This window comes from Phascolarctos cinereus, unplaced genomic scaffold (genome assembly GCF_003287225.1).
Source record: "Phascolarctos cinereus isolate Bilbo 61053 unplaced genomic scaffold, phaCin_HiC Scaffold_5;HRSCAF=322, whole genome shotgun sequence".
Lineage (NCBI taxonomy): Eukaryota > Metazoa > Chordata > Mammalia > Diprotodontia > Phascolarctidae > Phascolarctos > Phascolarctos cinereus.
In genome coordinates this window covers 472,438,119-472,444,900 of record NW_027555958.1, presented here as the reverse complement: position 1 = coordinate 472,444,900, position 6,782 = coordinate 472,438,119, and the positions used below count along the sequence as shown (strand labels likewise).

At 37.6% G+C, this 6,782-nt stretch overlaps 1 pseudogene; it reads left to right on the top strand.

The window, feature by feature from the left end:
• Positions 1 to 3,832: 3,832 nt before the first annotated feature.
• LOC110212928 (small ribosomal subunit protein mS25 pseudogene) lies at positions 3,833 to 4,342 on the top strand (annotated as a pseudogene).
• Positions 4,343 to 6,782: the final 2,440 nt, after the last annotated feature.

Here is a 6,782-nt window from a genome sequence, read left to right as displayed (position 1 = left end):
CTGATTTTTACAAACCAAGACACTAATTAAGTAGACCTAGCAAATATACTTCATTCAGAGTTCATAGTCTTAACATGTGTGTGTGTGTGTGTGTGTGTGTGTATGTGTGTGTGTGGGTGTGTGTTTGATAGAGCCATCTAGGGGTCTCATGAAGTCTGTGGACTCCTTTTCGGAATCATGTTTTTAAATGTATAAAATAAAATATACAGGATTGCAAAGGAAATTAATTGTATTGAAATACAGTTTTCAAAACATTCTCACAGACCCCGGTTGAAGAAGCTGTGCCTGATTTAGAATGTTTACTGTGTAGCAGCTTTGATGTGACCTCTTACAGATATCAGCACAAATAGCCTTTTTTTCACATTCATCCTGTAGACCATACACCTAAAAAGCCTAATTATTTCATTTTTGTTTCTGAAATTCAACTACCAAATGGATATTTATTTAAATATTTCATTAAATAAGGTTGTAACCATCTTGAAAGAAAAGAAAATTAGAAATGGAAATGAGGATGACATCTGTGGCAGAGTCAGGTATAGATTTAAAGTGGTTAGGGTCGTCCTTGACTTCCCAGGCTCCCTTTCTGTAGAGTCCAGAAAGGACGTATTTACACAAATCATAACTGAAAAGTCAACTGCTACACTTCACAAGACAAAATCCACAAAAAATTCCATCCATTTTCTCTCTCTTCTTCTATCACATTTCTCTGAAAGCATGGCATAGACTTAGAAGAAAGAACTAGTTGTCTTGAGGACACCATAGGCCTTACAATTTACCCACCATCTTTAAACAGAACAGTGGCTCCTCCTCAAAATAACTTAATGCCTCTTGAATATGGGACATTTGTCTAGACATAGGACTAGCTTAAAGGTCTTATTTCTGAACTGCAGGCCTTAATTTCTGTTGAGAGGGGTCCCTGCCAATAGCCATCCTACAGCCTTCATACAATGAGGTGGATCTTTGATCTGTCTCCCAGGTCCCTACTTTTATTTCTTGGGGAAAGCTACTGAATCTTGGCTCATCTTTTAGATTTTGTTCTAACCTACTAAGGCCCACCAGAATGCATTTTTTAAAATGTGGTTTATACAGAGAGTTACTTCTTTAAACTGTTGTTTGTTTGTTTTTTAACTTGTTAATATGATGCTACCAGAGCCCCTGAAGGAATTGTTTCAACCTTAGGCTTTATATTCAACAGACTGACTTTTGGCACAAAGTGAAAAGTATTTATTTAAACCAACTCAGATCCAAATAATGCAACAGATTGCCTACTTATGTCTCTGGTGGCAAGAAGGAGAGGACACCAATAATTGGTTTGACTCATATATATATATATATATATATATATATATATATATATATATACATATATATGTATATATATATGTATATATATATACATATATATGTATATATGTATATATATATATGTATGTATATATATGTATATATATAATAGTTATAATTATATATATTATAAATATAAATATATATACATATATAATATACATACACACACTCATACACATACATATACATCTAGTTACAATGGCTTTGAGGGAGTTAGTGCCATGGATTCTTGTTCCAATGGCTCAGTGGCATTCTCTGTTGTTACTCTGATTAGCTCTCTCAGCTATGTGGATATCCCATCCAATGAAGCTGACCAGACCCGTTCATCCCTCTCCCATGTTGCTTCTCTTGTTCATGTCTTCCCACAAATCCTCTGTAGGAATCCACCCAGTATTCCAAGGTTATTTCTCTACATTTGATGAAATTGTATGGAGATAAATGCAGTAGTAATCCCTTCTTAAGTGACCAGTTCATCCTCTTCCCCCACCAACTCTCTGTAGTCCATTGCTTTTCTTTTGTCAATCATTTTGTTTGAGATTCAAGCCATATAGTCACATGAAATAGAAGGAGAGAGGGATTAGAAAAATAAATTTACTAATGCTCAAAATAGCAATGATTTCAAAAATATCTGATAAAGCATTATATACATCCTAATTGGGAAAAAAAAGTATTGATTATATATGCTAAAAGATAAATGGGATTCATTATAGTGCTTGATGAGAAGGAAAACAATCTGAGCAAGATATTTCATTGAGTAAATTGTTTTCAGGGAAACATTTGGGAAAATTGCTAAGAGTATAAATGAACAATTCTTGCCGCTAGGAAGGAAGTGCATTCTACTCATAATTTTGGAGTTGGTCTCCGAGCATCAGAGAAGAAAACCTTCCTCACTATGCCTAATGGACTCCTCACCTACATCTAGCAGAAGAATGTTGTTGGCATTAGAGCAAGGATTGGTCTAGAACTCTCTCCACTAACTTCAATCATATCCCATCCATAACTTAGAGTCTTAGACATTTGCCTGAGGCCCAGAGAGGTTAAGTAACTGCCTGTAGTTGCTAAGAGTCAAAGGTAGGGTTGGAAACTAAGCTTTTCTGATGCCAGCTCCAGCCACAATGCCAGGTTGCCTCTCTAATTATGTTACTATTTGCACTACATTTTTAAAAAGCTCTGTAAATTAACCTAAAATAAAAGATATTTTATGTAACCTAGACCCCAGGCACATACCAGTTCTAAACAATAAAGATCTGGCCACTAACATATGGAGACACTACAGGACAAGGGTGCCTGAGGTCAGGAGTACCAGCTATTCAGGCTTACTCTTTTTTTCTGAAAACAACCCCCACAAAGGAAAAAACCTGTGAGTGAGGGAGAAAAAGCTGTGAAATAGCAGAAAGTGGTCTCTCACCATATGTAGTATTCTTCAATTGTAGGGAGAAACTTAATTATCAGCATCACTGCTGGCTCCTATGATGGCCATAAATCATTTCTCATTGATATGATCACAGGAGCAGCAAATGGTAATATCCCCTCATCTATTTTGTTTTTACTCTTTTTGTTAAAGACATAGCTAAGCAACTGTGGAAACATATAGTTAATTTTAGCCATGTGTCTTTATCTGTTTTTACCCTTAAAAAAGTATATGGAAGCATGAAAGGAAAGACAGACTCAAATTTGCAAGGCAGCCATGCAAGTTGGGAAGACTCAATCATATACGGAGGGTTAACGTTTGGCTAGATTACAGATATGGTGCAATACCTTGCGCTGTTTACAAAGGACGTAAGTGTAGGAGTGGGCCTGAAAACCTTTGGGCAAAGGGGTAGAACGATCAAATTCCATTCACCAGATGCTTCTGAAGTGTCTGTCATTTTTCAACAGCATTGTCAATAATGATGAAGTCTAGTCCTGCAATTCAGAACATATGCCAGCCGAGGCTGTTGGGTTGTAGGCGCCCCTGGCATTCATCCCAAGGTAGGCTTCAAATGGCAGCCTGGCCACTCTAGACCCAGGTTCCTCGGAATCTGGAAGACACCCAGAAAGATAAATCAGGTGTGGAATTCCCATTTTCTCATGAAGAATGCCAACATGCATAATAAAGACACAGTATAGAGACCAGTCTTGGGATAGGACTTTGGAATTCTCTTGACACAACTAGTTGGAGAGAATGTTCTTGACGATTGCACCAAGAAACATTCTGATCTTTTTTTTTTTAAATTATGCCAGAATACTGTGGACCCGGAGACAAGCAAGTAGTTTATTGGCTATTATTCTCTCCCATTGCAATGCATAGCACAGGTGTCCTCATGCACATGCACGTATGGCCACACACACATACACATACACACATGCACACATGTACATTCACAGAGAAAATATTATACCATTCCTGGGGAAACAGTCCTATTGTTGGCTTACAATGTCAATGCAATCTCTAATTGTTAACCATTAGAAGTTTCCACATGGTCTTGCGGCCGCCGATGCCGCCATGGTGCCAATGAAGTGGCGCCTCCCCATCCACTCGACCCTGAAGTACCTGAGCCAGGTTGAAGAGCTCGGTCAAGGTCATGACCATGAATGACAACACCCATGGGGAGCGGAGCGAGGGAGCCAGGAAATTTGTGTTTTTCAACATTCCTCAGATTCAGTACAAAAACCCCTGGTGCAGATCATGATGTTTAAGAACAGATGCCATCGCCATTTCTGTGGTTTTATTTAGATTCTGGTGAACACGTCCTAGTGGATGGTGAGGACAAGAGCAACTAAGAGATCATGGAGCATATCAAAAAGATCCTTGGGGAAAATGAGGAAGTCCTCAAGATGGAGGAGCTAGAGAGAAAGAAACTTTCTCACCCAGCTAATTTTGGACCCAAAATCATTGCCTGTGGGTATGTGTCTGTGAAATGGAAGGACAGGTCCCTGCCCAGCCATTGTGCCTTTGTGCAAAAAGATGCCTGGCAAGTGTAACTCTGCTTTGAAAGCCAGTGCCGAAGACTGAGGGCCCACAGTGAAGGCTGCTGATGCCTGGGACTTCTGAGCCTGGGCTTGGAAGACCAAGTGATGAAGAGACAGGGACTCCCATGGTCTCAGCAAGTGAGACCTCTCTCCAGAGCTCAGGAAAGCCCAAGCTACTTAGTATTCAAAAGGCCCCATTTTAGACACCAGCACAAGCCTGGAGGAGCAAGAATAGGAATCAAGGCTGGGGAATTTCAGTGAAAAGACTTAGTTTGCTAATAAAACACTTTACATTGACTCTTTAAAAAAAAAGTCTCCACAAAGTAAAATTGTTCTCTTAGAGCTGGGTTCGAGTACCACCTCTTATATACACCAGCATTGGGACTGTGGGCAAATCATTTGAATACACACGCATATTTATATTTATATTCATATTCATATTCATATTTATATATAGCTGAGAAGGTGCTGGCTCACCTGAGAGCTCTGTTCCAATGAAATCACACATTCAGACCCTATTCCTCTCCCTATCACTGAAAATTAAAGTTGACAGTTACTTTGGGACACAAATACTTCAATAATTCAGCAGATGCATGCCCTGAATGGCCAGGGTACTTTCTCCATCCATGCTCCTTGTAACTCCTCCAGTCCTTGTCCTTTGGGATTCTAAGCCACGTCTTCCCCTAGTCCCTCTGGAGACATTCCACCTAAAGGCCTGGAAGTCTTCCCAGTCCTTTTGCACTTTTAGGTTCTAGTGGACACTTGGACTGGCCATCTGTTACCTTTAGTTCTTACCATATCACAGGCCTACGTTATTTTCTAATAATATATTTGACTATAGCTATTCTGTCATATGTTGTTATTGTTTTAGTCAGTTTTCAGTCATGTTCTACTCTTTGTGATCCCACTTTGGGGTTTCCTTGGCAAAGATACTGGAATGTTTGCCATTTCCTTCTCCAGCTCATTTTACAGATGAGGAAACTGAGGCAAACAGGGTCAAGTGACTGCCCATGGTTACACAGATAGTAAGTGTCTGAGATTGGATTTGAACTCAGGTCTTCCTGACTGTAGGCCCAGCACTGTGCACAATGGAGCCACCTAGCTGCCCTACATTTTAAAAATCGTATGTAAATATAAATATAGATATAGATATAGATATAGATATAGATATAGATATAGATATAGATATAGATATTTATAGATGTATGTATATATGTGTAGGGATATGATATGCAAAATACATACATTTTATAATTGTCATTTTAGTCCATTTTTGCAGCAACTTTGGTAGTTTCCATCCATAAATATTAACAAAATAATTTGTAAATATGGGCAAGGATAATGATAGTAAATATTATGGAGGAAAGATAATAAATTCTTCATTATTAATGTAAACATGCAGAATTCATAGCTCTATTCTGGTCAAATGCTAATAAGGTCCATTCTATGGGAACTTTTCTATTTAGTGACTTAGAAACAAATTCTAGCATAATAAAAAGGTAATGTGAATAAATATATTAATTATAATCTAATATGTAATTTTAAAGCCCACTTTTTAAAAGCACCCCACTCACTTATTAGCAAAGAAGTATGATTTGCATAAAATACTTTCATAATCATAGCATTGTATTCACCTTAAATACAGAGCATCTGTAAGTGTTTTGCCAGGACAAAACTAACATCACAGTGAACAGGCACTTGACATTTTTTTCTTCTTAGAGTCAACTTTGCCACAGGTGACAATTATCCTCCTTCCCAAGTAACATGTTTCCCATTTAGTTTTTGTCTTTCTGAAATTTAAGAGGATTTGACAAGTGAAATGCAGTTAATTCACAATTTCAGGCCATACATAGCATTTCAGTAACCACATTATTTCATGATTCCAGAGCCTGTTTCTCTATTCATCAGTCAGCTGCAAGAATTCAATTCAATTTAAGAAGGAAAATAGTCTGTATTTTACAGTTTTTAATTAGGGATAAGGGAAAGGGAGTGCCTATACAGACCCCAAACATTTCAATGAAAAAAAAAAGCCAAAAAAACTCACTTACCCAGAGGTTTGGACAATATGATTGATTAAATATAACTTGCTTTTTTCTCTAGAATTTAATTCAATTTGGTGTCACCAGGACGCTATCCTGGTGTGATCTCATCAAATCCCATGGTTTTCATTATCATCTCTATGGCAATAGCCCCCTCTTCTCTGTCCCGATCTCCAGTCCCACATCAATGGCCTAGTGGACATATGCACCTGGATTTCTACTACCCCGAGAAGCAATTTTAAAAGTTAGCATTGTTCAAGTCACTTAACTCTAATTGCCAATAAATAAAAATATAAACAAATGAATGAATGAATGAATGAATGAATAAATGAATAAATAAATAAATAAATGAAGTTAGCATTGTAGTCAAGATTTAAGCCATATAATAAAAGGATTGACTATGAAATCCTCTTAATTATTCTCCCTTATTAAATAGAAAACACC